Source organism: Mesoplodon mirus (genome assembly GCF_964341445.2).
Source record: "Mesoplodon mirus genome assembly, chromosome: 9".
Taxonomy (NCBI): domain Eukaryota; kingdom Metazoa; phylum Chordata; class Mammalia; order Artiodactyla; family Ziphiidae; genus Mesoplodon; species Mesoplodon mirus.
In genome coordinates this window covers 52,272,709-52,287,707 of record NC_138985.1, presented here as the reverse complement: position 1 = coordinate 52,287,707, position 14,999 = coordinate 52,272,709, and the positions used below count along the sequence as shown (strand labels likewise).

The 14,999-nt window shown below is 36.9% G+C and overlaps 1 long non-coding RNA gene across 1 annotated transcript; it reads left to right on the top strand.

Annotated features, from left to right (window-relative positions):
• The first annotated feature begins 9,624 nt into the window (after positions 1 to 9,624).
• Positions 9,625 to 13,220, top strand: LOC309810520. Its single transcript, XR_014295011.1, has 3 exons — positions 9,625 to 9,783; positions 10,550 to 10,625; positions 13,134 to 13,220. It is a non-coding gene; the product is annotated as an uncharacterized lncRNA (long non-coding RNA).
• The last annotated feature ends 1,779 nt before the right edge of the window (positions 13,221 to 14,999 follow it).

Genomic DNA, 14,999 nt, shown 5'->3' with positions numbered 1-14,999 from the left:
CCCAGCACCACTTATTGAAGAGACTGTCTTTTCTCCATTGTATATCCTTGCCTCCTTTGTCATAGATTAGTTGACCATAGGTGTGTGGGTTTATCTCTGGGCTTTCTATCCTGTTACTTTGATCTATATTTCTGTTTTTGTGCCAGTACCATATTGTCTTGATTACTGTAGCTTTATAATATAGTCCGACGTCAGGGAGTCTGATTCCTGCAGCTCCATTTTTTTTGCTCAAGACTGCTTTGGCTATTCTTTTGTGTCTCCATACAAATTTTAAGATTTTTTGTTCTAGTTCTGTAAAAAATGCCATTGGAAATTTGATAGGGATTGCATTGAATTTGTAGATTGATTTGGGTAGTATAGTCATTTTCACAATATTTATTCTTCCAATCCAAGAACATGGTATATCTCTTCATCTGTTGGTATCATCTTTAATTTCTTTCATCAGTGTCTTATAGTTTTCTGCATACAGGTCTTTTGTCTCCCTAGGTAGGTTTATTCCTAGGTATTTTATTCTTTTTGTTGCAATGGTAAATGGGAGTGTTTCCTTAATTTCTCTTTCAGATTTTTCATCATTAGTATATAGGAATGCAAGAGATTTTTGTGCATTAATTTTGTATCCTGGAACTTTACCAAATTCATCGATTAGCTCTAGTAGTTTTCTGGTGGCATTTTTAGGATTCTCTACGTATAGTATCATGTCATCTGCAAACAGTGACAGTTTCATTCTTCTTTTCCAATTTGTATTCCTTTTCTTTTTCTTCTCTGATTGCCTTGGATAGGACTTCCAAAACTATGTTGAATAATAGTGGTGAGAGTGGACATCCTTGTCTTGTTCCTGATCTTAGAGGAAATGCTTTCAGTTTTTCACCATTGAGAATGATGTTTACTGTGGGTTTGTCATATATGGCCTTTATTATGTTGAGGTAGGTTCCCTCTATGCACACTTTCTGGAGAGTTTTTATCATAAGTGGGTGTTGAATTTTGTAAAAAGCTTTTTCTGCATCTATTGAGATGATCATATGGTTTTTATTCTTCAATTTGTTAATGTGGTGTACCATATTGATTGTTTTGCATATATTAAAGAATCCTTGCATCCCTGGGGTAATTCCCACTTGATCATGGTGTATGATCCTTTTAATGTGTTGTTGGATTCTCTTTGCTAGTATTTTGTTGAGGATTTTTGCATCTATATTCCTTTTTTTGTAGTATCTTTGTCTGATTTTGGGATGAGGGTGATGTTGGCTTCATAGAATGAGTTTGGGAGTGTTCCTTCCTTTGCAATTTTTGGAAGAGTTTGAGAAGGATGGGTATTAGCTCTTCTCTAAATGTTTGATAGAATTCACCTGTGAAGCCATCTGGTCCTGGACTTTTGTTTGTTGGAAGATTTTTAATCACAGTTTCAATTTCATTACTTGTGATTGGTCTGTTCATATTTTCTAATTCTCTCTGATTCAGTCTTGGAAGGTTATACTTTTCTAAGAATTTGTCCATTTCTTCCAGGTTGTCCATTTTACTGGCATAGAGTTCCTTGTAGTAGTCTCTTAGGATGCTTTGTATTTCTGCAGTGTCTGTTGTAACTTCTTTTTTATTTCTAATTTTATTGATTTGAGTCCTCTCCCTCTTTTCTTGATGAGTCTGGCTAACGGTTTATCAATTTTGTTTATCTTCTCAAAGAACCAACTTTTAGTTTTATTGATCTTCGCTATTGTTTTCTTGTTTCTATTTCATTTATTTCTGCTCTGATATTTATGATTTCTTTCCTTCTGCTAACTTTGGGTTTTGTTTGTTCTTCTTTCTCTAGTTCCTTTAGGTGTAAGGTTAGATTGTTTGAGATGTTTCTTGTTTCTTGAGGTAGGATTGTATTGCTGTAAACTTCCCTCTTAGAAGTGCTGTTGCTGCATCCCATAAATTTTGGATCATTGTGTTTTCATTGTTATTTGTCTCTAGGTATTTTTTGATTTCCTCTTTGAATTCTTCAGTGATCTCTTAGTTATTTAGTAACATATTGTTTACCCTCCATGTGTTTGTGTTTTTTACATTTTTTCCCCTGTAATTGATTTCTAATCTCATAGTGTTTTGGTCAGAAAAGATGCTTGATATGATTTCAATTTTCTTAAATTTACTGAAGCTTGGTTTGTGACCCAAGATGTGATCTATCCTGGAGAATGTTCTGTGCACACTTGAGAAGAAAGTGTAATCTGCTGTTTTTAGATGGAATGTCCTATAAATATCAGTTAAATCTATCTGGTCTATTGTGTCATTTAAAGCTTCTGTTTTCTTATTTATTTTCATTTTGGATGATCTGTCCATTGGTGTAAGTGAGGTGTTAATGTCCCCCACTATTATTGTGTTACTGTTGATTTCCTCTTCTATAGCTGTTAGCAGTTGTCTTATGTATTGAGGTGCTCCTATGTTGGGTGCATATATATTTATAATTATTATATCTTCTTCTTGGATTGATCCCTTGATCATTATGTAGTGTCCTTCCTTGTCTCTTGTATAATTCTTTATTTTAAAATCTATTTTATCTTATATGAATATTGCTACTCCAGCTTTCTTTTGATTTCCTTTTGCATGGAATATCTTTTTCCATCCCTTCACTTTCAGTCTGTATGTGTCCCTAGGTCTCAAGTGGGTCTCTTGTAGACAGCGTATATATGGGTTTTGCTTTTGTATCCACTCAGCAAGCCTGTGTCTATTTGTTGGAGCATTTAATCCATTCACGTTTAAGGTAATTATCGATATGTATGTTCCTATGACCATTTTCTTAATTGTTTTGGGTTTGTTTTTGTAGGTCCTTTTCTTCTCTTGTGTTTCCCACTTAGAGAAGTTCCTTTACCATTTGTTGTAGAGCTGGTTTGGTGGTGCTGAATTCTCTTAGCTTTTGCTTGTCTGTAAGGCTTTTGATTTCTCCATCGAATCTGAATGAAATCCTTGCTGGGTAGAGTCATCTTGTTTGTAGGTTCTTCCCTTTCATCACTTTAAGTATATCATGCCACTCACTTCTGGCTTGTAGAGTTTCTGCTGAGAAATCAGCTGTTAACCTTATGGGAGTTCCCTTGTATGGTATTTGTCATTTTTCCCTTGCTGCTTTCAATAATTTTTCTTTGTCTTTAATTTTTGCCAATTTGATTACTATGTGTCTAGGCATGTTTCTCCTTGGGTCTATCCTCTATGGGACTCTCTGCACTTCCTGGACTTGGGTGGCTATTTCCTTTCCCATGTTAGGGAAGTTTTCGACTATAATATCGTCAAATATTTTCTCTGGTCCTTTCTCTCTCTCTTCTCCTTCTGGGACCCCTATAATGTGAACATTGTTGCATTTAATGTTGTCCCAGAGGTCTCTTAGGCTGTCTTCATTTCTTTTCATTCTTTTTTCTTTATTCTCTTCTACAGCAGTGAATTCCACCATTCTGTCTTCCAGGTCACTTATCCGTTCTTCTGCTTCAGTTATTCTGCTATTGATTCCTTCTAGTGTAGTTTTCATTTCAGTTACTGTATTGTTCATCTCTGTTTGTTTGTTCTTTAATTCTTCTAGGTCTTTGTTAAACATTTCTTGCATCTTCTCTATCTTTGCCTCCATTCTTTTTCCGAGGTCCTGGATCATTTTCACTCTCATTATTCTGAATTCTTTTTCTGGAAGGTTGCCTATCTCCACTTCATTTAGTTGTTTTCCTGGGGTTTTATCTTATTCCTTCATCTGGTACATAGCCCTGTGCCTTTTCATCTTGTCTGTCTTTCTGTGAATGTGGTTTTTGTTCCACAGGCTGCAGGATTGTAGTTCCTGTCGCTTCTGCTGTCTGCCCTCTGGTGGATGAGGCTAAGCTCCTTGTGCAAGTTTCCTGATGGGAGGGACTGGTGGTAGGTAGAGCTGACTGTTGCTCTGGTGGGCAGAGCTCAGTAAAACTTTAATCCACTTCTGCTGATGGGTGGGGCTGGGTTGCCTCCCTGTTGGTTGTTTGGCCTGAGGTGACCCAACACTGGAGCCTACCCGGGCTCTTTGGTGGGGCTAGTGGCAGACTCTGGGAGGGCTCCTGCCAAGGAGTACTTCCCAGAACTCCTGCTGCCAGTTTCCTTGTCCTCACGGTGACACACAGCCACCCCCCACCTCTGCAAGAGACCCTCCAACACTAGCAGTTAGGTCTGATTCAGTCTCCTATGGGTCACTGCTCCTTCCCCTGTGTCCTGATGTGCACACTAATTTGTGTGTGCCCTCCAAGAGTGGAGTCTCTGTTTCCCCCAGTCCTGTCGAAGTCCTGCAATCAAATCCCGCTATCCTTCAAAGTCTGATTCTCTAGGAAGTCCTCCCCCTGTTGCTGGACCCCCAGGTTGGGTAGACTGATGTGGGGCTCAGAACCTTCACTCCAGTGGGTGAACTTCTGTGGTATAAGTGTTTCACCCACACAGCAGTTATGGGATTTGATTTTACTGTGATTGTGCCCCTCCTACTGTCTCATTGTGGCTTCTCTTGTCTTTGGATGTGGGGTATCTTTTTTGGTGAGTTCCAGTGTCTTGCTGTCGATGACTGTCCAGCAGCTAGTTGTGATTCTGGTGTTCTCACAAGAGGGAGTGAGAGCATATCCTTCTACTCCACCATCTTGGTTCAGGGCCTATTCCTTTTTAAAAATGTATTTTGATTTCATAAATCCCAAGTATTTAAGTGAAAATAAATTCAATTTCTTTGAATACAAAAATATATGATAGGAAAATATAAATCATACAAAAGTATAGGTATATAAGTAGGGGAATAAGATAATACAGATCCTCCAAAGAAGGTTCAGCAATAAAAGAACAAGACAGCTAATAATCAAGAGCAGGCCAGAGTAGAAAAACTCACTCTAACTTAAAATAGTAGAATCCTAATTTAAAACTAGATTTAGAGATAGCAAACCATCAGAGATTGCAGGGAACAGTCTTGATTTGATCCAATTTTCTGCAATGAGATAGCTGACTAATGGCCACAGCAATCTGAATTAATTAACATCAATTTGTTTTTAATAAAAAGCTTTTGAAGCCCATTTTGATAATGAATGCCATCTAGAGGAAAATCAAACAGCTCTTTCTGATATATGTGGAGCCACAGCTGTACATCTTTGACCCCTATTTTACACAGTTGAGCCTCATTGATTTTTTCTTTTAAACTCATGGACTGAGCACTGAACAATGGTGGGAGCACTCCTATATCTTCCACAGAGACCCAGTCTATGAACAGTAACCCTGCAGCAGAGCCAGAGAGTTTCTGTGCCTCCAACACTGGCTGCCTGTCCTGATGACATATAACACAGATGCTGTCCTTAACAGCAAATAATCTCAAACATCTGGCCATGGAATCAGTCTTTAGGGTGCAAGCAAAAATAAAAGGCTTGAGACAAACTTAATGTGTAGCTGAGCTTCAAGTTAGTTGGCTTCAAACTTAAATCCACATAGAGTGGTCTTATTACAAAAAGAATTCCTGTGTTTAAATAGAATTCAAGATAGGACAGGAAACAAAGACACTTAAATGTATGTTATTGTGAATATGGAGTAAGAAAGCCTAATACTATTAAAGGAGTAGCTTGGTAGTATCTCCATGGAAGTTTTCCCAAGACTTTAGGAATAGTAGTTCATCTATTCATGTTAACTTACTTCTCTTAATAATGATAGTAGTGATATAAAGGAGTGATTTAAATTAATTCTATTGCATTTCATACAACAGTTTCCATATATTAAGTAGTAATTGCTTCAAAAACTGCAGGCAAATATTTTGCATATGCTTCTCTAACTGGGATGATGTGACTTGCCTGCTTTCAATACAGAGTGGAGAGGTAAAACTAAACCACACAAATAAATGAACAATAAGACTCTAGTGAGTAGGAGGCCAGAGCATTTAGCTCAGACATTCTAATACTAAAAGTATGAATTAGTGTGGTCATTGTTAGGTGAGTGATGCATCTGAACACCTAGGGAGAATGACAATCTGGAATTGTGAAAAGTCACCTCAGTACTTTAATGTGTTAACACAAACAATCTACCTCAGTTGTCTAGAATCCAGCAGCCAGAGTTCCCAGGCACTGGTCTTATTTTGTAAATGGTATGATGACTACTTTATAAAGTTTTGCACAGTCTATGATTCTCCTTTTGTTTCTGCAGTTTCTGGCCTCTCCTCAGAAAAGTCCTATTTATTTTAATATGGTTCCCACTTGCATGAATAATTTTTTAAATGCACTATGTATTGCTATTAGAGCTATTATTTTAATCAAAAAGTATATTTAATAGAAAATATAGTATTTATTTCTCTCTGTATTGACTTATATGAGTAATAGAGAAATATCAAATATTATCACATAACTCCTTCTCTATGTGTGTAACTCCTTCTCTGTGTCTTTCCTTGGTAACTTGTTCCTGGTTAGATCTCAGTAAACATTTGTTAAATATATAAATGTTATTGATACTTAACAATAGTTAACTAACAGCTAAATTTAAAAACCGACATCACATTTATCCTTGAAACTAAGCGTAATACAAAGAATTTGGAACAGTCTCCTTAATCCTGGTTACTGTCAATTTCCTCAAACTGAAACTTTTTTTTTCCCAAATTTTGGTCACATGTCAAAATGCTGGTGTTAGCAAATAAAAAAGGCATTAGTATGTAATTTACTTGAGATAGTAAATAACTATGACCCAATATTTGAGAGAGAATTATTTGTAACCGTTAAGGAAATATGTCTTATAAAGTATTGCCCCCCAAAAAGGACTTTTTGAGACCTACGTTCTTGTCCTACATCTCTCATTAATTTCGTGAACTTGAGAAAAGTAATCTGTGACCCAAATTCCATATCAATCAAATGAAGAAACTATTATTTGTACTCTAGTATTCACAGGGTCAAGGAACATATAAGAAAACACTTTAAAATGCATTAAGAAGCACCCAGTGTAAGTACAGAAATAGCACTCACATACAGTTTATGGGAATATACAATAATTTGTGGAGAGGATAAATTAGCAACACAACAACCTTAAAAATATTCTGCAATTTCACTTCTAGGAATTTACCCTTTGAAAGAAACTAAGACATATATATATAAAACTAATAATATTTATAAGTATTAGAAGCATTTCTAAAAGTCTAACAATAAGGGATTGGCTAAATATAAATATTTGCCTACATATGAAATGCTAACAAATAGGTGCTCAGAAAACATTCTACAAAACAAAAAAGTAGGATAGAAAATATTAAGCATTTATGGTACCACTCATATAAAATGTTGCTAACATTAATGACCTCTTAATACATCCCTAGTTGTGTGTTAACTCCACATTTATGGTCACATTTAATCTTTATGACTCTGTGAGGCAAAGATTTTATCCCTGAACTACAGATGAGGGAACTGAGGCTTACACAGATGATAGAACATGTTCAAATTCACATAATAAATAACAGAGCCGGGACTTATACTTGATGAATCTGACTCCAGGGCCTGAGGTCTTAAACTAAGCTTTATTGGTAATACCCTAATTTTTGTATAATGGTTGATTTTGGTTTGGTCTGTCCACATATTTTAAAAAATCATGAAAGTCCAATTCTCTGTTCCTCTCAAAAATGGGAAGATCTATGAACACTTGACCTTCAATGTGGCCACTTTGCCACAGGTGTTAGTAGCAGGTTTTTTTTTCCTTTTAAATGGTGCTTTCACCCCACAATTTACCATAATTAGTCTTAGATACTCTTTAAGGTTCTATGCCTGGAAATTTTAGGCATTTAGTTTGAGATTTGTCTCTATATAAGTATTAATAGAAAAACAGAAAGATGTACATATCAACATGGGTGGTAAAACTACAGGATAATTTATGTTTTATTAGCTTTTTGTGTGTGTGTGCAAGTTTAAAAAATTTTCTACAGTGAAGATGAACTAATTAAATAAAGGGCACATAGCTTAAAGTATAAAGCTTTCAATAGATGGAAGAATTCATTTTATGTGTAAAGAAGCTTTGGGTTAGTCATGATTCCAGTTGCTTCCTAAGTACAACTGTTCAATCCCCTGGATTAATCTTTCTAAATTATAGCTTTCAAACAATAACTCCCATCCTAAAAATATTTCAGCAGTTTCTGTTACCTTTGTAAACTTCTCTCTTATTGCTCACAAATATACCAAATATCCATGCTTTCTTGTTTCTATACTGTGTAACTTGACCTTGACGGTACCTAGTACCTCTGAGCTCATCTCTGAGTATGTATTCCACTTTCTATTTAACTATGCAGATCATGCTGATTCATAAATAAATTCATAAACTGATTAAGATAAATATCCACCTTTGAAATAAACTTTCTTCCCTGTTTTAATCTACCTAAATATGTGTATATATATATATAAATGTCTTCCTCCTATGAACACTTCATGTCATTCAGTACCTACAGTAACCATTTAATACAATATATGTGTAATGCTTTACTTAGTATATGAAATTTTCCATGAGTATACAATTTACTGAATAAAATTGTAAATGTTTTGAGAGCAGAGTTTGAGACTTTGCATCTTAGTTATATAAAACAAGGGAAGAGAGTGTTTTCCGAAGGAAAAAAATAGTCAAAATCACATGTTACACTTAGGTTATAAAGAATACTGAAAAATATATAATGCTTTGGATAGTTAAGAGGTGACTTTAGCATAAACAATACCAGATAGACTCTGAGGCCAATATAAGATTTGACCATTAAGTATTGTGGTTGATCAGAAAAAAAGCCAGATCTTGAGTACATTCTACTCATATAGTCACTTTAGACTTGCAAATATTGACTCTAAAGATACCTCCACCGTCAGATCTTTTATTTTTTAACCACTCCTTTCAAATTGCTCTAAAAAAATTAAAGCTTTACCGTCAAAACCAAGCAAGCAAACGAACAAAAAGAAAACTGTGTTTTAAGGTTAACTCTAAAAATTATTACACCTATCAGTCAGGGACCCAGTAGGAAACCAATAGTAAACTCAAAGTGGGTGATTAAAGAGCGCAATTAAGAGATTACTTTCAATGTTTTGAAAACCGCTTCAGGAAAACTGATAAGGGATAGTACAGAATACCATCCCTCATATGGTAGCTATGGCAGTGAGCAATCAGCAACCCTAAGGCTAAGGCAGAGAGGTCTTAGTTAATTAAAGTGTAGTTACCTGGAGAGGGCTAAGGGAAAGACCTTTTTTTTTTTTTCTTTCACCATCCAATCGCTGACTGGTGCCTCTCATCAGACAGTGTAACTGAAGCCAGAGAGCACAGGAGCCAGCTGATGCAGTTCATCCCTTTCAGCTTCCTGGGATGCAGAGCAGGGTGAAGAGTGGAAGGTAGATCTGGAGGCAAATGAAAAATCTCCATATTACAAAAATTTGAGAGTCTGATTTCTAGAAATCTAATTACTTTTAAAGCCAAGCCCGTGAGTAAAGGAGGTAATAAAGCAGAGATCATATTATTTTTCCTTCCCTACACATCCAATTCTCTAAACTTTAAAATGTAAGAGGCATTACGTCCATAAAAGATTAAACTTGGTAAACAAAAGCCAAACTCACCAACTTCCAGAATTTCAGAAAATGTTTCAGGCTAGTTTGTCTAAGTAAGTTTATAAATGACCTTTATTTTTTAAGTCAGTAATTAACTATGCAAGCCAGGCGCTAGTGAACTAAATGCCCAACCCTTGCTGTAGACACCGGAAGGGGAGTCCCAGATGTTCTTCCAGTCATACACCAAGACTCGACCTGCTGATGGCATGAGCATGGAGAGAAACCCCAGCACTGCTGTTATCTTCTCAGGCATCTGCAGGTAAGCAGGGCATCTGCTGTCCTAGCTATTTGGTAAGTGGTGAGAATATACAACACATTTGTTAGCAGAGCTTACACAGCTGAAGGGTAATCCTTGTTAAACTGAAAGCAAAGAATATGAAAGGGGATTTTATCCATTGTTACTCTACTACTTGTGGGCTAAGAAATGTTTAAGTGTGGTCTGATTCCACTGAGCCCATCTGGAGAGATGCTCCTTTCCTTCAGTACATGTCTTTTTGAATGCCCCTAATTACCTCTCTTAAAAACAGGAAAAAACCTATTTTGGGATAGAATGTTTCACTGTCAGAAAGGTAGGATAGGTTTAAATGGGAAAGCACTGGAAAATTGTATCTTATCAATATATGATAAAGGATACATTGGACTGGATTAGAAAAATTAAAATAGTGTCTGTCACTTTTGTGAATCTAATTTATATCTTTGTTGCCAGTCAGTTTTTAACCTTGAACTAATTCCTTGAATAAAACAGATGGAAGTTATATGGTAAACATTATAGGAAAAACAATACAACTTAAAACTCTTTCCCATAAATTTTGTTGTAATGCTTCGGGTTTTAAAAGGAGCCTTCTGGGCGTATAAACTAAAAATGAATTTTAACCGTTTATGTTCCCAATGCTTCCTTCATTTCAGTGTTTCCCACTTTCCATCCCCGTTTGTCATTCAAGTCTATATTTCAAGGGCATTTTTGTAGAACTAATGGGGATCAGCACTCATGTTATTAAAACTCTGCTTGCTTTTACTTTTCACAGTGCAGGCTCTCCTAGCTGTTGCTGTCACTTATTAGAGCCACAGTGTGCTGCAGGAGGGCGACACTCTGTAAACAAGGTATGGAGGGTCAAATACTATATTACCAGCAAGGAAAGCAGAGAAACAGCAGAAAACCAAAGAGACAGTACAGGGAACAACATATATGTCATAAAGTTTTGGTTTGCATGGGGCTTAAATGGAGTTAACATTCAAATCCCCCAAGTTTTCATTTGCTGTATTTGCCAGCGAGAGTGTGGCTCCTTCACACAGACTGCCTTCTCTACATGGTCCACTTGTTTCCCAAGCACCTAAGAGTGCAGGCCCAGCGCCGTACAACCAACAAATCACAAAGCATGGCTGCATTCTGCTATGTATCAAAGTCTCTTAATATGCCAACAAAGTTCTCCAAGGTCAGGAAAGCAGTTTATCAACATTTTATATATCTTATAGCAGCAATAAATTTATTCTAGTGTGGGACCTATGAATATTTCAGACGCTCTGTGAGAAAAGCTCTTTGGCTTAGGACAGTCATGTACCCCAGAGTTTGGGCTCAAGACAGAGTCATTGTTCTCTACATCACACTTTTATTGCTATTTAGCTCTAGTTAATGCAAAGCTTTTCAAGGTACTTTCTGCTGTACCTTGCTGTTTAATAAATTTCATTTAAATGAATTTTTTATTTAAAAAAAAAACCTTTATTTTGTATACTTTTATTTATTTCTGATTACATGCTGTATTAAACCTTCAAAGAAACACAGGATTCTTTTTTTTCCCCTCTCAAACATCCCATGGAAAATTAGTTTTGTGCTTTGAGGTTTTGTCTATTTTTTTTTCTTTCTTCCCTACTAATGAAAGAGGTCACATTACAATTTAGTTTTCCAGATTAGATAATGTTAATTCTCAGGTACCCTCAAAAATTCTTGTACAATGTCTTCATATTAGAAAAGAATTATTCAGAGACTTATGTTTAGGGCAAATATATTCTAAAGCACTAGTAATGAGGAGGGAATGGAAGTAGAAACTTTTTACCTATTTAGCCAACTTCAAAATTATGCACTATCATGCATGAGACATGAGTCAAGATTGTTTGGGGGTTAATGGGCCAGAAATTAGTTTTTTTTTTCCATTTCTTTTACATGCACACACTTGAGCACACACACACCCTTTCCTCAGCAAATTACTCCCAAATACTTATTCTTATAGTCACGACCCACAAAGTGATATTTATAGTTAATCATTTGGAAAGATTCTTAATGAATCTGGCTTTAGCTTGAACCTGACTCATTTGAAGGTTATTTTTGCTTTTCTTTGTTTTCTGTTTTATATACAGCCAGTACCTCCTGATTCTATACTTTGCCCATATTTATGAACTTGCTCTTACACAGAACTTTGTCTTGAACCTACTGTCAAGTTACTTACTTGATTTTCTGACAGCTTTTTAATTTATTAAAATTAATTAATTTAAATAAAACTAATTTATTAAAATTTATAAATTTATTTTTCATATTCATGACTTTTGTTCATAAAAGTGTCATCATCAGACGTGGTATGTAATATCTGCTCTGAACTTGTATATCTGCCTGATATTTCTGACTTTATATTTTTTGATTCACCTCTTGGCGTTGAGATTTTTGATGCTAAGATTATCCCCTCTCCATGTAACTTTCTGTTCCTATTAGATGTACCTCCAGCCCACGAGTCATGTCTGCTCCAAAAAGGCCGACTAGGTTTGACCTTGGGATACTATTTCGTATGAGCTCTCTGAGATTGCTTCTTTTCCTTTCTTCATAATTTGAACCCTCTGGCAGAATTACATGTGAATAAGGATAAGGAAAAATACATAATTGTTTTCAATCATACTGTCTCTCCCAATCTATGAAAGATAATGACTTCTTAAGTTGTTGGAGCTCCCTCCCACTCATGCTAACATGAGACATTAAAGGTGAGAAAAAAATTTTTAACCGATTTACAATACAGTTCACAATTGATCTATAATACAATCAAGCACAAAACATAAATATATTCAATAAATGAATACAACACAAACTCATGTGTATGACCACTACCCTGTTCTTCAAATAGAACATAACCAGCACTCCAGAAACTCCTCTCATGCCCTTCGTCCAATCATTACACCTGTCTTCTCCAAAGTTAGCCTGCCTTTAAAAAATCACTGTTTAATTTTCACCTATGCTTGAACTTCATGTAAATGGAATAATAGAGTATGTGTTCTTATCCATCTATGTTCTAGAGTCAGTATTTTTTGTGACTATCCATGTTGTGTAGCTGTACTTTATTCAGTTTCACTGCTTTATCATATTCTACTGAATTAACATTTATTGATTGATTATAATGTTGATAAATATTTGGGTTGTTTCCAGCTTCTGGCAACTAGAGATAATGCTGCTAGGAACATTTTTGTGTATGTCTCTTCCTGCACTTCTGTACAAATTTCCATCAGGTACCTATTTAACAGGAGTATGAATAATGAAATTGCTAAATCTTAAGGAATACATATGCTCAACTTGAAAGTCAAATAGTCTAAACTTGTAACAGTTTGCATTCCTGTTGCTTCATATCTTCACAGGCATTTGTCTTGCTAACTTCAGCTATTTTGGTGGATCTGTAGTGGTATCTAATGTGCTTTCAATCTTCTTTCCCTCATGATAGTAAGGTGAGCACCTGTTTATATGTGTATTTGTCATTTGGGTATACAATACAGTTTAAAGCCAATTCAAGTCTATTGTCAAAATATCTTATGAACATGAACAAATGTTTCAAATATTTTCTCTTAATCTGTGAGTTGCAAGAATCTCTGTGACATCCTTTGTTGACTAGAATGTATTGATTTTAATGTAGTCCAAGTTGAGGATCTCTTCCTTCATGACCAGTAGTTTTTCTCACCTTTAAACAATCAATTTCTATCCTGTGGAAATGAATGGTTGTGTCTCAAACCTTTGTAATTTTCCAGTCTGCCCTCTTTGTTCTAGCAACTTCGAGTAGTTGAGGATGTGCCAATGAGACAGGAGGGAAAGGGGCAGGACACAAAGGCTAGACAATGAAGAAGGGCTCAGCTGTTGGGATGTGATAAAGACTGGCTGGAACCAGCTGAAACCAAGGTGGCTTTGAGAATAGCCCAGTCTTTGACTTTTAGCTCATTACACCTTCATTGTAATGCTAAAAAACACTCCCCCTTATGCCATAACAGTTCCCAGGAGGGCCATAAAAGACCAAAGAGTAGGCAGTGGCCCAATTCCTCGGAAATCCCTACCCTACCCCGAAATAGCAAGAATATTTCTCCCACTCATTAGCCTATGAAATTACTTAGCCTATAAAAACCTATGGCCACAGGCCCTCCCCAAGTGCACCTCGGGCTCACAGCATCATTGCACCCCTGAGCAGAGGTTGAGAGCAGGCACCTCCCTCTCAGGTTCGCAGACATATTTCCTAACCTAGTTCAGATTTGCAAGATCCATCACCCTGGATTTTCCCTGCCTTCTCCTCTCTGCTTCCGCCAACTTCTTAGACTGTCTACTGGTCCTTGAGCCCCCTTGCCAACAGGTCTGGTATTGCCTCTGTTTCACGGCTATACAGAGGTATCCCTCTTTAGTCTCCACGTAGGTAAAAACCTACTATCACGGTGAGTCCCCAGCTGATTTTCGCCCTGTTTGTTCAGACATTGTTATGCTAAACATCATAAGGGTTACATCCTGAAGGGAACTTTTTCCTCCCATTATTGTCATCACATCCCCTTGTGGCGCTCCAGTCCTACTCTTCTGCTCTGTCTACTTCTTTTCTTCTTTCACAGGGAGATAAAGATCATTTGCTTAGCTGATGCAGGGCCTATGCTTCCTCCCTCCCTCTCTGCATGGCTTAGGCCTTGGCACTCCGGTCACTTGTCCTCCTGCTGGCTCTACTCCTCTCCTTAACTAACCCAGGGGGCCTCCTCAGGCTCGCCACACAGGCGGACTGCAGGTGCTCACACTGATCTCACTGTGGCCTTTGTCAAACAAACCCTTTCTTAAGACCTGAGGGCCACAAGCCCAGTTTTCCCTGCTTAATTATTAACACCTCTTCTGCTGAATTCCCTACCTTGGAATCAGGGGCCATCACAGACTGGGCCAATTATACTATCTCTTTAACTGCCCTCAGAACTTGATTCTGCAACACCCCCTTAAGGGGGTCCATTCACTGAAGTCCCTAGCTGTGCACTCCCTTTTCATGTTTTTGGGATACCAAGGACACTGGGAGAGCACCAGGACAGATAACTACCATTTGGCCAGGATCTGTCAGACCCCTGTCTCCTCACAACATCCTAACCAAAAATGGGGGTGACTGCGAGCACCCCGAAGGACTCCCCTTTAGGATGCATATTAGCTAATTGGGGTAAATTTAGGCAAGATGGCTTAAGAAAAAAGAATTTTACTTTGTAATACTGCATTGCCCCAATACA